Here is a 19,070-nt window from a genome sequence, read left to right on the forward strand (position 1 = left end):
AAATCCAAAAAGAATTTTTAGGGAAAATCCCTGTGTCAAGGAAAATAATACAAAGATACGACATTGAACGTGTTTCATGACTCACATGCATTGGCTCTGTACCTGGGTGATTCATTTGGTGGAAAACGTAGCTGGGTCAGAGAACTTTTTACCGGCCCCAAACTTTCTTAAAGTCATTTAAAGCTTCATTTTGTGTGCATATTTTTTTCTCCCTTTTTCCAAATGGAAATAATAATTGCTTTTCAGAAATATCTCTGTTCATTGGAGTTTTTCTATATTGCCACTTAAGATTTAGATTTAGATCATGGACTTCAGAGTATGTAAAGTGTTTTAAAAACTGAGACAGGTTTGTTTAAAATGACCTTATCTTTGTCTTCTGACATGTATAAGTAGATAGGAGGTCCCCCAAGAAAGCCCAACTGGAAAGGTCTGAAGGGGATATTCTGCCTTTTGGAAGGTACAGACTAAATAAGCAGCTTTCAAACTTTTTTGATAATGACTCACAATAAAACATACATGTTATATCAAGATTCAGCCCCCACATATGTGTGTTTTATGAAAGTATATATGCTATATTTGATGTTTTCTGTTCTATTTTAGTCTATTTGGGTCTTTTGTTGTTTTAAATAAATGTTGGCCAAGTCTACAACTCCCTCTAAACACGCGCACACACATTGCTAAAATTCAGCACAACCAAATTGCAGGAGCATCTCTTTCATACTCCACCCTTCATGCTAAAATACTTGCAGTCTCTCAAACACTGTGCTGTCTTTCACTTCCCTGCCATGCCTTTCTCTTCCTATTCTGAGCACCGTGGTTCTTTCTCACTCCACCTCCAGCTGATTAAGACTCAACCCTAAAATCAATGTTCCTTCCCCCCATGCTATGCTGACCGGTTTTCTGCACTTTCCTAGGCACTTTCCTGGGTTTATCTTTATCTCAACCTAATCGTGCAGTTATGATGGCCCACTTATGTTCTCCTTCTCCACTAGACTCCTTGAATGCAAAAGCTATGTCTTATTTTACATCCCTAGGAACTGGTCTAAGGTATGACACATACCTGATGAATAAATTTTGGATGAATGAGAGCCTGCCTATTGGTGGCCACTTGGTATTGCTTAGCTCCTTCTTTGGTAAGTTGTAGTCTGTTTCCTGCAAGAAAGAGAGCCTACTCTTTGCCCTGGCCAATGTGGCTTAGTTGTTTGGAGTTTTGTGTTGTCCTGTCGACCTTGGGAGCAATTCCCAGTCAGAGTACATACCTAGGTTGCAGTTTTGATCCCTGGTCAGTGTGCATATGAGAAGGCAACCAATCGATGTTTTTTTATCTCTCTCTCCCTTCCTTTCTTTCTGAAAGCAATGAAAAAAAAAATGTCCTCAGGTGAGGATAAAAAATATTTTTTTAAAACATACTTTTCTAGAAAGTATACTTTCCATTGACATTGTGCTAGATATGGTGATTCTCATTAAAGTTCTTCTGTTGCTCATAGAAAATAATGTAGCAAAATAGGTAAGAACACAAGCTTTGGAGCTGCACAGAGCTGGATTTGAATTCTAGCTTATCAATTACTCTGTAACCTTAGGCAAGTCACTCAATTTTTTTAAATCTCAGTTTCCTCATCTGCAAAATAGTAATAATAATCTTTTATGGCTGTTTTTAGGATTGTGTTGATGTTGTTAAATAATGGAAATAAGTTCTATGAAGGCAGGAAGTTTTGTCACTTTGGTTCATTTTCATGGACTTAGAAGTGTAGTTGGCACTTATTTGTTGCATCAATGAATATTTTGCTCAAAATAAGCCCTCAATAATTCATAACAGCTCTAATTTATATGAATTTATTAAGTTTGCACAAGATTCCTTGGAGTATCCATGATATGCCTAATAATTCCTCATAACTTCTTTGCTCAGAGTTGGGCTCCAACCTGTGAGGCGACACTTCCAGACTCTGACATTCTTCTTGAAGAATGCTGTATTTCAGGCTGTCAGCCTAGAATTAAGTATAGTCCTTTCAAGGTTGTTTGATTTTTGCAGAGTTTTTTCAGTTTTGTGTTGGAGTTGCCACAAATGATCATTTGATTCTTTCTCCTTCCCTTGTCTATTTTGTCGTTACGCATTCATAAGCCATATTGCCATTTGCTGAATAATAGATAGACTCACACAGATTCTGATTCAGGGTCTTAAGGAAAATGATTGAATTTCTCAGTATTCTAGAGTTGTTTTCCTCCCTTCCTCTCAAAGATCTTGTATAAAATCCACTAGCATGGAAAATCCATTATTACCTAATGTCCTTTACTGTTTCCCATTTCATGAATGGGTGTTTGTATTCCAAGGTTTCATTTTGGGCCTTTCCCATTTTCAGTACTTTTGTAAGTAACTTGTTGGGTCACATAATGAAGGTATTGTTTTAAACTCTTTTGAATTTCATCAACTTACTGACATCTCCTAGTACTACATTTTTACCAGAAAAACAACACAAAGAAACAAGTTTTAAAATAAGCAATTCTCGAACTCTTCAACATACTAGGACAAATAAAACAATGGCATTGCTTCATTTTTATAATTTATTCAAGCAACAAGAATGAAAAGAAATTCTCATAAGAATATTCTCACCTAACCTTCACTTTCTTATGCATTTTCCCAAAAAGCCCCTTTATCATAATATTTATTGCAGAATATTTTAAGTAATAGAGTTAAAAGACCCAGATTATTAGTTTATGTTTCTTACCTGATATTCGACATGGTAAGAACAGCGTTGTCTATTGTTTTCTATTCCATTCTATGTAGAAATCTGTCAAAATCTGTTTTACTTATTTATTGATGAACTTAGGATCATTTCAAAGTGTGCTTTTATCCTCCTCAGATCTATAATAAGAGAGCCTAGATAAAAGAGAATAGTAAATTCTATGACACTATATGAATTTAATCTTGTATTAAGTTCATAAACAGACAATATGCTAATATACTTTTATTCTCACACTGACTTTTGTTCTTAAAGTTAAGATTACCCCTCAGTCATACTCATTACAGTCATAACAGGCTGGTTTGGGCTCTTTATTAAAATTCAGAAATCAGGAAGAAGAGTATACTTTGGGAGAAAGATAATACACTTTGGCAAGTTGAAGCAGGAGAAGGGGAAGCTTGTCTAACTAATAGATCTCGCTTTGTTGGTTCAGTGATGGAGCCAGAGTAGACCACAGAACATGGAAAAACAGAGCTTTCTGGAGAAGAGAATGTGGTTAACATTTATGGAACCCCTACTATGTGCTAGGTGATTCACACTTTTTTTTAACATCCTCACATTGAAACTAGGGAAGATTATTGCATCCATTTTAAAGATAAATATACTACTGCCCAATAAAAATAAATAGATACAGTCACCTGTCCAAAGTCATACCACTCTTATGGGACAGAGTCTGATTTGAGCCAAGCCTTCAAAATTTGTACTCTTTCCACTAACCACACAATTTCAGGGTGCTCCAGTTAAACCTGTCTGTGGCCAGTCAAGTAAATGTTGCACTTGACATGTTTTTAGTTTTCTAATTTATGAACATTCCCCGACAAACAGCAGAGAAGCTCCACATAACAGAACTGGGGATATCTCCTTCTCAGGCTTCTCCCTCTGAGGGTTTCCTCTGAGAGAATCACTGTAAACTGAAAGGTCTTTCATATAGATTTGAAAACACTTAATGAAGCAGAGAGCACTATGTTCATGGAATTCAGCCCTATAGTACTTCTTAATAATAATACATTTGATTGCAGAATGTAAATATCAATATCACAAATAAAAATAACATGCTATAATAAAAACTCATAAACGCATGAAGATTAAAATCCAACAAATGCATATCGGGGGTATTTGGTCTATTGCACAAATACAGGCATCCAGAAGAAATGTCTTCTCTCTAGTGTTCTTGCTTTTATCTTCAGCTGTGTGAGAAGACCTTCAAGGGTCTTGTTTTATTCTAAGAGTTGACAGATTCATCCTACAACAGAGTGGTGGCCAAAGCCATTAGCTTCCTTGAATAAATTCATTTTCTGGTGATTTTGGTTCCCCTCTTCTCAAGACTACCTGAGCTACTGACCATGAAACGGAATGTAACCAATTTAGTTCTGGGCACCTGGTCAGCACTCAGACTACAGCCAGAAACCTCACTCCTGGTTGATTTTACTTCTTCCTGTCCACCAAAAAAACCTGAAAACCATTTTAAAGATGGAGAGGCAACTTTGGTACCATCTCCTAGCTCAGAGATTATCCAGTTCACTGCACTTTATCGATTGTGGGCTGCTGATTTATCCAGCCCTCTCATTTCACATGTGAGACACAGAGATTTGGAATGACTTCCCCATACTCACATCACTGATTGATGGATTGTGGGTTAGGATCCACATCTCCTGACTCCGAGTCCAGAACTCTTTCCATTCCCCAGTGACTCACTTATTGATACATTTATCCAACATTTATTGACATGTCTACAGTGCAAGAGTAGCTATGACTACAAAGATGAATTAGACATAGACCTTATGCTCAAAGTCTTTACCTGCTTTATGTTTTTGATGTCCCAAGGGATCTTTGTTCTGTTATGAAAGTGACTCTATGCCAGGGCTATCTCTCTGCCCTGGCTGGATTGGGCAATCCCAGTTACTAGTTGGTTGGTATAAAGCTCCATTTCAGATGTATTCTTCATAAATGGTCTGTTCTCTGACCTTCTAAATTTGAATTAAAGATATAGAACAACTAATTTTTTTTAGTATAAGGACAAATTGTTGCATAAGAACTAAAAAAATTATTTTTTATCTGAAACTTAAATTTAACTAGATGTCCTGGTTTTTTGTTTGTTTTTGGCTAAATCTGACAATTCTACATTTTACTCATAGGAAAAAGTAGCCCAGGGCAATTTGTATCTAATATCACAGAGTTACTTGGAGTTAACCCAAAACAAAAGCTGAATTCACTTAAACACCCAAACATGGTGGTACTGATAAATAATATTTAAGTGGGTGAGCTTTGAAGATCAAACTACTACTACTACAAATAGGCCCATTTTCTCCCCAGTAACAGAGAGTCAGTGTGTACACGTACATGGGCATGTGTGATCGTACACGGGCATGTAAAATTAGAATCTCCAGAGATACTCAGGAGAAAAGTGTTTGTTAGCTCATGAGTGGACTACAGCACAACTACAGAACATTCACCTAACAACCAATATAGAATGAACAGATTTCTGTCAACTGGTAAATTTTAATAATTTAAGGATGCTTTTTTTTCCCATTAGTTTAAGAAGCCAACTGGGTGCTTCTTCATTTGACCAAAATGTATTTCCTGAGGGCCTCTGTGTTCCCAGAGCTGTAAGAGGTTTGGGCTCTGGGACACCACGTCAGAGATCCTGATCTTCAAACCACTTTCACATTCTTCTGGTGGCTGTCATTCTCCCTCTATGTGATCCTGAGGTTAAAAAGACTCATAATATTATCTCTATGTCACAGAGGAGGAAGCCAAGCCCTAGAGAGGTTTTAGTGACGTGTCAAAACACTCACCACCAGTGACTGATAAAGCTGGGGCTAGATTCCCGATCTTGTCAACAGTGCTCTTTACACACACACGCACCCCTCCCCCCCAATTGGCTGCCATATATTTTTTAAAACACAGATGGATTAAATAAAGAGTTTTTTTTGCAAATGTGTAAGTGTGACCTGATGATATATTAGTAACAATGAAATGAAAATGTTAAAGTTTATTTTAAATACTGCCTACAACCAAGTCACAAATCTGTTCCATAGCCTTTTCTCCCCATGGGCATAATTGAGTTCCTTTTCCAAGTGGCAGGCTTGGTTTTTACACTCATGGGAGTTCCAAGGACATTTTTCTTGCTGGGATTGCGGCTGAACTTCTAAGGAATGAATTTGTGATGGGAGAAATACAAGAAACATGTTTATTGGCTTTGAGAGCTCTAGAGAAAGTTTATCCTAAAACCTGGAGCTTACTACTCATCCAACTGATTAACGTTGTCTGGAAGGTAGCCCCAGCCTCGCATATGACAGAGGTTTGGGCTATTTCATTATGGTAAGTCTAGAAGCAAGGAGCGATTAAAACACAGCATCTCTGGGTAAAAACAAGGAAAGCTAAACTGCTTCCAAATTACAGTTCACTACCTCTGTACTGATTTCTGGAGGACTAGAGAAGGTCCTGAAGTGGAAGGGACTCTCATTGGCTTTGGAGAAAGGAAATACTGTTTATCAGTAAACCAACCCTTCTTAACATTACTTCATAGCCAGGTAACATTCACGAGACCCTTTCCTGATCTACCACCACATGGGCTATGATGTTTTGTGGCCTGGGAAAATCTAAAAACTGGTCTTTTGGCTCTTGATCACCCTATTTGATTTATTGTCAGCAGATGACATTAAAATTAGCTTGCATTTGCTGAGCAAATCTGGATGGGCAATGGAGGGTGGAAACAGGGAGTGGCCTGGGTGGTGGCAGGAATTAGAATAATAATCCCTTGCGTTTTAGAGATTGCAGAGCATTTTCCCACACATTGTTTCATTGAATCCCTGCAAATTATCGTGAGGGCAGGTGTTTTTAGCCCCATTTAACAAATGTGAAAATTGACGTCCTAAAAGGTAAAATGACGGCCAGAGTTCACACACACACACACACACACACACACACACACACACACATTTAGTGTGGCAATGTAAAAAGTAAAATAAAAGGCAAAGCCCTTGCTTCCTTGTGCAACACACCAAAGAGTGATTAGGATCTACCTTAAAGCTGTTTAGCTACACTCAGATAATCAGCAGCTGATTACACACACTGTTAACATAGGAATCTGGTACTCCATTCCTTCTGGGCCTTCAGAAGTTCTCTTTTTTTGACTCCCTTCCCCCAACCTCTTCTTTACCTATGTAACTCTCTCAGTTTACCACTTGGATACCACTTTTCCTAAGAAGTCCTCATGACTTTGTTAGGTGACCATCCTATAGGTTTCCGTGGCACCCGGTGACTACCATCGCACTACCCTTACCACTCTAGTTCAGTTGCCTATATTGGAATATAAGCACTAAGACCATTTAAACCCTAAGACTACAAGTCATTCACTAATGGTTATTTTTTCACCATTATAACCCCAACACCTAGTATGATAAATTCTGGGTAAATATTTCTTGAATAAATGCTGCATGATCTACTGTAGCCAAGAGGAAGTTTTGCTTCCATGTTACCCTCGGGGTTACAAGGAGTTTGAAAGCTGCCTTAAAGCCATCTGAGACAGTGCCTTTTCCAGAAGGAGGCTCTCAGCAAAGCAAACTGTAGCTATCTGCGTAAAACGTTAGATCATTCCCAGAAGTAAGTCTTAGAGTTCGGAGAGGACTAGAGGTGTGACACAGATGGAGGTCAGTGTTTGGGTAACTATATAGGGAAAGAGGTAAGGGAAGATATTTTTGGAGTTACTGGAAAACTTAGCCGTGACACCCAGCCTGCTTATGTCTGGTGTTATTGCTGGTAACCGAGCTTCATGCCAGTCCTCTAACCGTCAGATATCAGTTTCTGGGAAGAGACTTGAACTTGCTATGTGCTTATTTATAACTATATCTTCCTATTTTGTGCCAGGTTAGAAGACCCTATGCTGCAACTGTTATATATTGTCAGAATCACATATAAATGGAACATGGTAAACAGAGAGATGACGAACAAGACCTAGGAGTCACAAGTCATGGATATAAGAAGTCCAGCACTTAGCCTCTTACCTGTATATACAAAATATTTTTAAGTATTTAAGAATTAATGCATGTATGAATGTAATCATCATATGAAATGAATGTCAAGTCTTGACAGTGAGGCAGTTTCTGCAATGGTGGAATCTTAAAAGACATGTAGAGTTTTACATCCTTTTACAAGAGATGAGCATTACAGCCATTGAATTGAACTTCCAGTAAAAGTCGACATAGACAATATGCAAACAAATAGGCATGGCTGCGTTCCAATAAAACTTTATTTACAAAAATAAGCAGTGGGACATGTTTGGTTCATCAGTTTCCTGACCCTGGTAATAATTACAGCTATCAATTCTCATTTTCATGATTTCACTTCCTTCTGGAAAGCTTTCCTTTGTTCTCCACTGCCCATGTGCTGAAGCACAAACTCTCTAACTCTCTACTCTGATCTGAGCAGCACTTTTTTACCCCCAATACTTAATGCTCATTTTCTTCTCTTTGTGCTCAACTCACATTGCTCTGTATAGATAATACCATTCTTAATGCTTTCTACTTGATCAAATTCTACTCATTCTCTTTTTAAGCTATTAATTGATTTTAGTTTATATTTTTAGATAATTTTATATCTTTTTTAAAAAAATTTAATTGTTCAAATACATTTATAATTTTTTATATCTTTCAAGTACTGTTGACATAGCCCCATTTAACAAATGTGAAAATTGATGTCCTAAAAGGTAAAATGATGGCCAGAGTTCACACACACAAATTTAGTGTGGCAATGTAAAAAGTAAAATAAAAGCCAAAGCCCTTGCTTCCTTGTGCAACACACCAAAGTGTGATTAGGATCTACCTTAAAGCTGTTTAGCTACACTCAGATAATCAGCAGCTGATTACACACACTGTTAATATAGGAATCTCTTACTTGTGTCTAATCACTGGGTTGTATGCAAGAAACTAATATAGTATCCTATCCATTCTTTATGGTAGATATTCTCAAATGGGTTTAGAGGTGTCGTATCAGAATCATCTGGGAAGCCTTTTGACATTAAATATGGTGCTCATCTCCCACTCTATATTCTGATAGACCTAGTAGGTAAAGAGGGAGGACAGGGATATATGCAGCTTGAAAATGTTCTTCCTCCCAAACCACTTCTTTTCAGAATCATTAAAATCCCACTCCCCTAAGAAACCTTCCCTGATCACATTAACACATACTCAGCTCTTTTATTTTTTCCTTTTAGATCCCCTAAGCCCTCATTCATCAAAAAAAGTTGTTTTTAGCCCCTCCTGTATTATTTGGTGATTTAAGAGTTTCATGTGTCAAACATTGTTTTATATGCTGGGGATATGGCAGCGAAGAGGACAGTAAAAACCTTTCTCTTAGAAAATCACATTCTAGTGACAGAGAGAAACATACAATAAACATGAGCTCAAAAAAGTGAAGAATATAATTTCAGATAATGAAAAGAAAACAGATAATGAGATAAGGAGAGACAGGAAGGGAGGTTGGGAGGACAAGGAGGTGCTATTTTAGAGTCGGGGAGGGCTTGTGGGGTCTGTTATAATTGAGCTAAAATCTAAGTGCCAAATTTAGGGGAAAAGAATTATGAGCTAAAGGAACAGAACAGTTGTCTTTGTTTTATCTGCAAATGCTATTGAACAGAGAATGTTGGAGTAGAAAGAGAGATGACTGAGAATAATCCCTGGATGAAGGGTTTCTAGATAAAGTACAGGATGCCCAGTTAAATTTGAATTTCAGATATATAACATAATTTTTTAGTATATGAACTAATTGTGTAAAAGGTAAAAAAAATTATAGTTTATCTGAAATTTAAATTTAACCGGATGTCCTGGTTTTTTGTTTGTTTGTTTTTGACTAAACCTTGACAACTCTACATTTTACTCATAGGAAAATTGCCCAGGGCAATTTGTGTCTAATATTATCCAGTTACTCAGAGTTGACCCAGAACAAAATCTGAATCTAAAGCAAAAGCAATTCAATTTGGTGCTGATATTTCAGAAAATCTTGTATTGTTTTCTATTTGTCCCATTGGGTAGTAATTTGTCTCCCTGACAGCTCCTTAAGGGCATGTTTCTTTTGACTTTTTTTTTTATCATTCACTACATACAACATTAAGTAGTTTATTTGTGTTTTTATCCTACTTCTATTGCAACCTTGCGGAAGTACTGTTCTGGGTGCAAAGGGGACACAGCCTCCACCCTCCAGATAATGGGAAAAATGCACACCTCTAAGTCACTTTAAATCAACTTAGAACATAATAAAGGGTCACTGCAGAGGACCTAGAAGGCACTGGCATTCTGAGCAGGGAGAGATGGCTTGCAGCTGTGAGAATTAAGGAACCCTTTTGGCAGAAGCTAACATCTGATTAGGGCTTGATTAATGGCATGGATTTCAAGGGATTATAATATAAGACAGTCCAGAGACCATCATCCAGACAGAGAAAACAGCACTGACTAGGAGAGGGTGCTGAGAATAACAGCACTTGTTTCGGGAACAAATCCACGTCTGTGGTCGCAGCAGAAAATAAGTAACAGAGGAGGAAAGTCTAAGAGGTTAGACCTGGGCTACAAAGAACCCTAAACACTTAATGCAGGTATTCAGATATATTTAATGTCATGGGAGTCATTAAAAACTTTTGAGCTGGCACTCGATGTAATAAGAGCAACCTATGGAAAAATCAATCTTTTGGTGGTAGAAACATGGAGACCAATGAAAAAGTGACCGCAAAAGACCTTTAGCCAAAATCTGGTTAGTTAAATGAGGGCTTGACTGTAGTTGATTGATAATGAGGAAAAGGGAAAGATGGGGGTGGGTGCAATAGATATTTTTGAAGTAGAGCCCATGGAGCTAGCCAGGTGGTAGGTTGTAGAAATTGGAAAAAAAAAAAAAAATGGAGGGTTAGAAGATAAAGCTGAGATTTTACATTTAGGTGACTAGGGTGGTGCCATTAATAAAAATATGGAAGTCAGGGAAAGGGCAGTTTGTATACGGGAAGAAGATGATGGTGTTATTTTTTTAAACATAGCATTATAGAATCTGAAAGTTACAAAAGTTATTATATTTATGACAAGTCCCTTTGCTTCATACAGAAGAAAATCCAGTGAGAGGAAGTGACTCGTCTGTGATCACCCAGCCAGTTAGTGGAATAACCAGTTTTGGAAATCAGATATCCTGTTTTCTCTGAACAGTGTTTGTTCCATAAGATGGCCTTACCTTAGGATGAGTTTAGTGATAGAAATGGAATTAGCATGTGGTAAGATGTAGTGGTTAGTGGGAAATGTGGCACCTTAGTAAACACATTGGGGCCAAGGATTTGGGAGCAATCAAAATGAAAATAACATTTAAAGAAGTGGAAGCAAAAGAGACTGCCAAAGGAGGGATTGGAGTTACTAGATCCAATGTGACAGATGTCAATGGATAGTAAGAAGTGATCATTAAATTTCACATTTAGGAGGTCACTGGAATCTGGGAGAGAGAAAACAGTTGCTATTGAATGGAGGGAGAAGAAGCAAGAAGCAAAATTATAAACATTGAAGGAATGGTGGTCTCGTGAAGAGGTAAACACAAAACTATTTCTCTGGAAGGTGTCAGTAAAAGGAGAAAGATGAGATATTTCTGAAGCTGGGCCTTTTAGGTTGTCGTTAGATGGGAAAAACATAAATGTGTGTGTAAGCAGGAGCAGTGAAGGTCGTGGAGAGCAAGGGGTACATGAGTGAGAGTGTAACTGAAATTAGAGAGGTGGGGGTGGGCACTGGAGAAGAGGCAGGAGCAGAAAATGAGGAGGGAAACTAAAATGACTCTAAAAGTGGAGAGAAAGAGCCCTCCTGAGGGGATGCCACTGATGGAATTCAAATTGACCTTCATCTTATCAGTGAAGTAGGAAATTGGATCTTTGGTAAAAGTGAGAAGATAGAAATGGTTATGGGAATTTGTGAGTCTGGGGGTGTCTGGGTATAACAACTGTGGGAAATCAGTAAGGAGGGTGATAAAACTGCATTCAGGACTCTGCTGAGGTTAGAGTACTGCATTTGTGGTGGATGTGATTAACCTAATGTTGATGCTTTCCGGTTATGGAAGCAGAAGAGAAAATGTGGACAATGGGGGGTTACCAGGAATTTCCACATGGTGGTAAGCATTGTCCTTTTATATATTACCATTCATGGGACTTATGTTAGATGAAGAGTCAAGTACCCTGGCAATGTGGGGAGAAGGAGTCAAGAGCCAAAGTCAGATTTCCAAAGTCAGGTTTCCAAAGTCAGGTCAGAGCACCTTTATGCTGGGTTTCCTGCTGGCGTTGGCACACATGATTTCATCTCCCCCAGTTTACCAATAGAGATTCTCAAAGTCACACTGAGCAAGCAACTTGCCCTAAGCTGCACAACTGGAAATGGCAGAACTTTTGTTGAAACCATGCCATGCTGTTGCCTCCAGTGGCCATCAGGAAAATGCAAATTGGGCTGATAAGAAGATTGAGATGAGGAATTTCAGAATTAGAGTTGGAACACTTCCCAATGATAAGCTCCAAAGTGAAACAGAGGTGACATAAGAATCAAGTTGCTAGTTATAGATGTCAAGGCCCCCCAGAATTAGACAGTTAATTGATTTTTCCCAGAAACCTTTTATAAAAGTATAACATGCAGAAAGAGAAGCACACAAATAATGAGTATAAAAGTCAGTGAATTTTCATTTAAGCAATACACCCACGTAACCAGTACCCAGACCAAGAAATAGATCATTGCCAACCCCATAGAAGGTCCTCTGAAGTCCCCTCCTACTTATAACCTCCTCCAAGCTAACCGCTATCTTGATTCATAATATCATAGATTCATTTTTGCTTCTTTTGAACTTACTGTAAGCTGAATCATATTTTTATGTACTCTAATATCTGGTTTCTTTTACAGGATATTTATATTTATGAGATTTATCCCTGCTGTGCCTGTGGCAGTTGTTCTTATTGATTTAACCACCTCACAACCTTGCAAATAGCTACCACCTTCTCTAGGGGGAAGAGAGTCTGATTTTGTGAGGCACATAAATATTTTTTACATTTCTTTTCTATGCAATATTATTGGGTAGAAAGCAGGGGAAACTTGACAGATATGTTTCTGATATATACACAGCTATGTTAAAATCACATTTAGAAATAGTATGCAAAAAATTAGTAATAAAGTGCTTCATGATCTACTCTATAGCACTACATATAGTCTTATAATTTGAAAAGAAGGTTCAAAATGTTCTATGCAGTTTACATATACCTTGTCAACTCAGTAAAGAGGATGAAATTCAATGGATGCGCTGTCATTTTGAAATTTAAAAAATTGTATCATTTTGAGGGTTTGGACTTTTAGAATTCACTGAACTATTTTTAGTTGTTTCTTAGTTGTTGGAAATGATGTACACTTAGTCCTGGAAGAAGGTATAAGGAAACACCAGCTGCCTTTTCGTAATATCTCTCCAGGAAGGTCCTACATTAACCATTCTGCAATGCAAATATAAATAACTGGATACACTTTAAGACGCAAGACATGGTGTTCTGAAAAACAGTGCCTCAGAGTGGTCAGAAGTGTAGACAAGTACGTGATTAAGATGGTATGTGGGTTTAGGAAACCTCCAAGTTACTTAACCTCCCTTGAGACTCAGTTCCTTCTTTTATAAAATAGAGATAATGCTCCATCTAGCTCACCAGCTGCTATGAGAATCAGATGATGTGATACATGAGAAAGCAGTTTGCATCTTTTAAGGTAAGAATACAATATGATTCTTACTGGCTGTACATCCTTTTCAGCTGCTCATTGCAGGTCAAAGTGAAGGAAGAAAACCCAGATTGGAAGCATCACAGATTGTAGCAGAGTTTAATGGTGGTGGGAAGAGTGAAGAGCTGTACCTTTGGAGTCAGTCCTGAATGAGAGTACAGGCTCTGCCACTTATTAGTGGCTGCAAGACTTCAAGTGAGTTATTTAATCTTTTCAAGCCACAGATTCATTACTAGAGTGGAGATAACAGCACTGCTTACCTTTGCCAACAAGAGTAGATAATTGTAATTAAAGCACTCCTCATGACACCTTGTTTATAGAGTACTCCCAGTAAATAATGTCCGTTACCATAATTTTACAACAACTATAATAGCATAATAGCTTCAAACAGCCATTTAGTGCTGTTGATGTTCAAGGTGTCCAAGAAACATTGACCTTGTAAGGTACCTGTTTTGTGGCTTCATTATTTAGGGAAATTCTTGCCAAGAGAGTAGGGAACGGGTCTAGGACCCTGGCAGCTCGCATCACGTGGCTGCTGGGTGACTACAGGATTCAGGTGCTGAAGGTGCCTCGCGTAGGAGGGCTTCTGATGAGGCAAACTACTCTCTCCCTTTCTGCCTGCCAGCTCTCTCGGGTAAGTCCTTTGCCTGTCCTTCCTTGACAGTCTTGGCATAATAGAATATCAGAACTAAAAGAGGCCCCTAGACATCATTTGTTCCAACACCTACCTTTCACAGCTGAAGGAATGGAGGAGCTCAGAGAAGCTGAGGGGCATTTCTACTGAACTGGTGATAAACCTGGGACTAGAACCCAGATCTCCCAGCTCCTAGTTCAGAATTCTTTCTTCTACTCCATATTCCTCTGGGAATACACTTCCATTCTTTCAGTGCAAATGAAGAGTTGTTATCTCAAGAGTTAGACTTGAATCTGATTCTTCATAGAGTCCCCTCGACAATGCTTTGCACCTAATAGTTACTCAGAAAAACCTTGCTAAATGGAATCAATTTCTGGGATACTCTCTTCTGATATTCAGTTTTTTAGAACACGGGACTAAGCTTAAAGATCGTATTTAAGTGACTGGTTCTTTTCTCTGTGCTGCAGTATATGCAAATGCCCACTCTCTAGGGAAAGCCTCCTTTTATTCCACTGGGCAGTCAATCCATCTTTCCCTGGTCTTCTCACTGTCTCAGAGTGGAGCTCTGTGCTAGTGCTCATGTTAGGATAGCACAGTAGAGAAGCTGAGAGTGTGAGGTTGGGAGTTAGAGAGAATGAGGATTCTTGCTGCAACATGTGGTACTTAATGTCTCTAAATCTGTTTTCTTTTCTGTAAAATGGGGATGATAATATTGTACTTACCTCCTAAGATGTTAAACATTAAAGGTGTGTGAAGTCTTTAGTACAGTGCATGGCACATAGAAGTGTCAATAAATGTCTGAGCATTAGGTTGCATCACAGTTTGCACATTGACGTGACTGCTTCCCTTGTTAACTATGATCTTCGGGGTCAGAGCCTTGTATTCATTCATTTTCTATCCTTGGGACCTCTTACAGTGTTGTCTGATACATAATAGATATTCAATGCTTCTAGAAAGGACAGAGAAAGAGAAGAGAGGGAGTAGGGGCAGCTGTTAGATATACCTGAGCTCCACCCTAAGAAACTGAAGACCTAGGTTCAGGCTTCAGCTTTTCCAGCTACTAGCTGTGGAATATTAAACCAGTCACTCAATGTGTGTGAAACTCATTCTCTGTATCAGCAAAATGAATGTGCTAATACTGGCTTCCTAGCATCCTTAAGAGGGTAATTTGAGACAAAGTATGTTGGCGTGTTTTGTAAATTGAAATGTGCTTTCTGAATTTGTTATGAGAATTGTCATCATTATGACAAGATCTGCCTTTGCTTTCTCCTTGATTTTACTTAATAATTAGCTAGCCACTGTGCTGATAGCTGTCTATGGAGTAGAAGGCACTGCATTAGTTGCTGGAGGTCTTTACTTTCAAGATGTTTACAGCATGGAAGGGAGGTTAGAACCCGTGCTTCCGCGCCCATCCATGACAGGTAGTTTGAGAGAACTCTTGGGCGGGGGCCCTTCACTTCAGCAGAGCTACCTCAGCGAATGCCTGGCAGCAGTCTCTGCAGTGACCCCTAACCACACACGCATGCCAGGCCTGCCCAAGCTTGTCTCTGGAATATTTCCACCTCTGTCAGATGTCACCAGCTCCATGCTCTCATTTCCTGCAGAACCCACTTCTAATGCAGCAGACTGGATTCCCCCTGACGTAAATGGTACGGTGGCACAGCAAGGGGGCAGAGGGTGGCCTGGTGGCAGCGGAATGGAAAGTCAGGGCTGATTTCTGACAGCGCACTTCCCCTCTCTGAGTGCCACATGTGGGGACCTGCTCTGGGACCTGCGTTTGTACCCTCTCTCACAGAGATTCTCTTTCCTGAGGTATAAACCCCCAAGTGTGGAGGCCTGGGGATTTAGAAACACAATTAAAGGGAAATTTTGTTTCAATTCCTCTTATGCTCCATCAGGGGCCCATAAAACCTTTCAGTGCAGAAGCACCTCCTTATTATAGACACTCGCTGAAAATATTGCCTAATTTTTCCGAGTCCAAATCCAGCTCTTTTAAACTGACCCTTTTCATCTAATAAGGCATTTAAATGGATGTTAAACCTGAGTTCTTAACCCTGGAGACTAAGGTTGGGTTTCTCCACAATATTTAGAAGGTTTAGCTCACATGGGTATTGTATTCATTTTCTATTGCTGTTGTAACAAATTACACAAACTTAAAATAACACAAATCAAGGTTTTGGCAAGGCTGCATTCCTTTCTGGAGTCTCTGGGGGGAAATCCATTTCTTTGCCTTTTCCAGCTTCTAGCAGCTGCCTCCATTCCTTGGCTACTGGCCCTTTCCATACTGAAAACCCCAAATGACCAGTTGAATCTTTCTTCTTTCCATCATTCTGACATTGATTCATCTGTCTCCCTCTTCTACATGTAAGGACCCTCATGTCTTGGGGCCACCAGATAATCCAAAATTATCTCCTTATTTTAAGTTTAGCTTGTTAGCAACCTTACTCCCTTCTGCTACCTTAATTCTCCTTTGCCATATATCATATTTCCAGGTTGCAAGGATTAGGTGTAGACATCGTGCACAACTTTTAGCCTGTCTACCTCAGATATTAAGTGCTGTCAGAACTTCAGGATATCTCTATAGCAATGATTGGCAAATATGACCCATGGGCTGACTACTTGTTTCTGCAAAAGTAAAGTTTTATTGGAATATAGCCACATGCATTTGTTTATATATTGTCTGTGGCTGCTTTTATGCTGTAAATGGCAGAGTTGAATATTTTCAGCAGAGACCATATGGCCCAAAAGCCTAAAATAATTACTACCTGGCCCTTTTTTAAAAAGTTTACTGACTTGTGCTCTGTATATCTCCATATATCTCTGATGCTGACAATAGCTCTATAGAACAGCACTCAGGGACCTTGTGGTTAGCTTCACTATGCTTTTCACACCCTCACCCCCAACATACTTTAAAAATTCCTGGTGGGGCTCTGCCTACTGTTCTTCTTCTACCCTGTCATAAAACTACTGAACGCCAGTAGTAACTCCAAGCACTGTAGTGTGTTGTCTCTTTACTTTGATACATGCTGTTCTCCTTGCTTAGATCACATTTACCTTCTTTACTATTTCCTGCCAAGCAAGCTACTATTCATCCTTTAAAACCCTGCCAAGGCATGACTTCCTCTTGGAAACCTTCCCCAACACCTCTCCCAAGGAGAATCACTCTTATTCTCAAACAGTTTTTCTGCACTGTAAGTGCCTTAATGGCAATGACTGCTATATCTACCCTTCCCAGTATCCCCTGTGCCTCGCATAGGGACTGACATGTCGTGTTATGTATCCCATAAGTGTCAGTTTAATTGAATGGGACTTCAAATATTGCCATTCAGAGATGAGGCGCAGTTTAGGGACAACAATAAGGTCTGTGAGATTTTATAATTCATCTCTGCTGTTGGGCGGAGGCTGGGTAATCTTGGACGTATCAGTTCCCTTCTCCTGGCCTCAGTCCCATCACCTATGAACCAATAAGCTGGGTTAAATGTGGCTGGTCTCTAAGGCCCCTCCCAGCTTTGGTCCTTTCCATCATGCAGGAGTTGGCCTGGTTCCTTGCAGATGCAGAGAGAGAAATCTCTTGTGTTAGGCTACAGACCTGGAAATCATCTAAGACATATATCACTCATAGCTTTGCTTTGGCTATGTGGCAACTGAGGACTGAGGAAATGGGGAAGGAGGGACTGGAGGAGAGAAAGGAGTTGGTGAGGTAAACTGAGGGAATCTTCTAAGTATTTGTTATTGACCTTTCTTCGGGAGCCAATTAGAAGACAGACACCTGTCCTGGAGAGTCACGGCTACATAATGTGCGCTCACCATCCCCAGCCTGGAATCCCTGTAGCAGTTCATGCCTAGAGCTCTGTCCACTTACTAGAGATCCACCCCAAATCCTTGTAACCATATAGGAGCATACCAGACTCAGTGCATGCCCTTCCTCCCCTATTTCCCCCATGTCTGTCCATACTTCTCCTCTTGTGTCCCACTGCAAGGCTAGAAACTTCAGTGACAGTTTTGGACATCTTCCTCTCCCTAGTCCTCCATATATCATCTCTTATAAAGATATATTTTTTTCCTCTTAGCATTCCTTACAACTTAACTCTGCTTTCATCCTGCTGTTATTTTAGCCTGCACTGTTTCCAACTTAGGTCCTCAGTAAGGTCTCCGAGGGTCTCTAACTCTAACTACCCCCCGTTGAGAGCCAACCTTCTCACTCCTGTTGACCTAGTTGTCCTAAATTCCCTCTTTCCTCAAGTCTCTCTCCTATTCATGAACCTCCAATAGCTCCTTGTTATTCCTGCATCAAGCCCAGAGTCCTCCACCTCCCTTTATCATCTGGACTCACTCTCTCCAACCACTTGTCTTCAACATTCTCTGTTCAGTAAGATTTACCTGTTCACAGGTCTTTCCTCCTATGATTACCTTTACTTAACTTTTAATTCAATTAAGTTCAGTGCATCTGCGCAAATGTTTACTAAGCACCTGCTGTGATCAAAGAATGAGCACCCTTTTGCTGCTGCCAGTCCTTCTCTGATGATTTAATCCGGAGCCCCAGTGTGCCCTGGCCATGTCCAGTCTATGTCTGTGTATTTCTGCTCCCCTCCTGAGCCATCTACATTCCTTGAGGAGAACACCAGCTATGTCTTTTGCTTCTTTGTAACCACCCCCTCCCCCCGGGTCCTGCCGTTAAACCTGGATACCCAGGCCACTTTCCCAGGCCCATTCTCCATTGTCTTTCCCACCTGTGTTGCCATCATCTATACATTGATGATAATGCAACAGTCTGCCTCACAAGGTTGTTTTGAAGATTAGCAGTATTTTTTTTTCCAGGTGGACTCTCTCAGTTAATAGTTGCTACAATTAGCATCACTCTTCTTATCCATCCTTTCCGTGGCCCTTCAGTTTTTGGTGCATAGGCTCTTGAGTATTTGTAGTTAGAGAAAGTAACAAAAGGGATGTTAT

At 39.5% G+C, this 19,070-nt stretch overlaps 1 protein-coding gene across 2 annotated transcripts in view; it reads left to right on the top strand.

The window, feature by feature from the left end:
* Positions 1 to 19,070, top strand: part of PDE4B (phosphodiesterase 4B) — a 515,450-nt gene that overhangs the window by 439,786 nt on the left and 56,594 nt on the right. Inside the window, exon 1 of one of the 2 annotated variants that reach the window (XM_054574348.1) lies at positions 13,434 to 13,474. The exons of the other annotated variant lie outside the window; for it this stretch is intronic. The gene's annotated coding sequence lies outside the window, so the exon portion shown is untranslated. Of the gene's footprint in view, positions 1 to 13,433; positions 13,475 to 19,070 lie in introns of those variants that run through there. 2 annotated transcript variants of the gene reach the window in all.

This window comes from Pteronotus mesoamericanus, unplaced genomic scaffold (genome assembly GCF_021234165.1).
Source record: "Pteronotus mesoamericanus isolate MK-2021 breed Mesoamerican mustached bat unplaced genomic scaffold, CSHL_Meso_final contig_105, whole genome shotgun sequence".
NCBI lineage: Eukaryota > Metazoa > Chordata > Mammalia > Chiroptera > Mormoopidae > Pteronotus > Pteronotus mesoamericanus.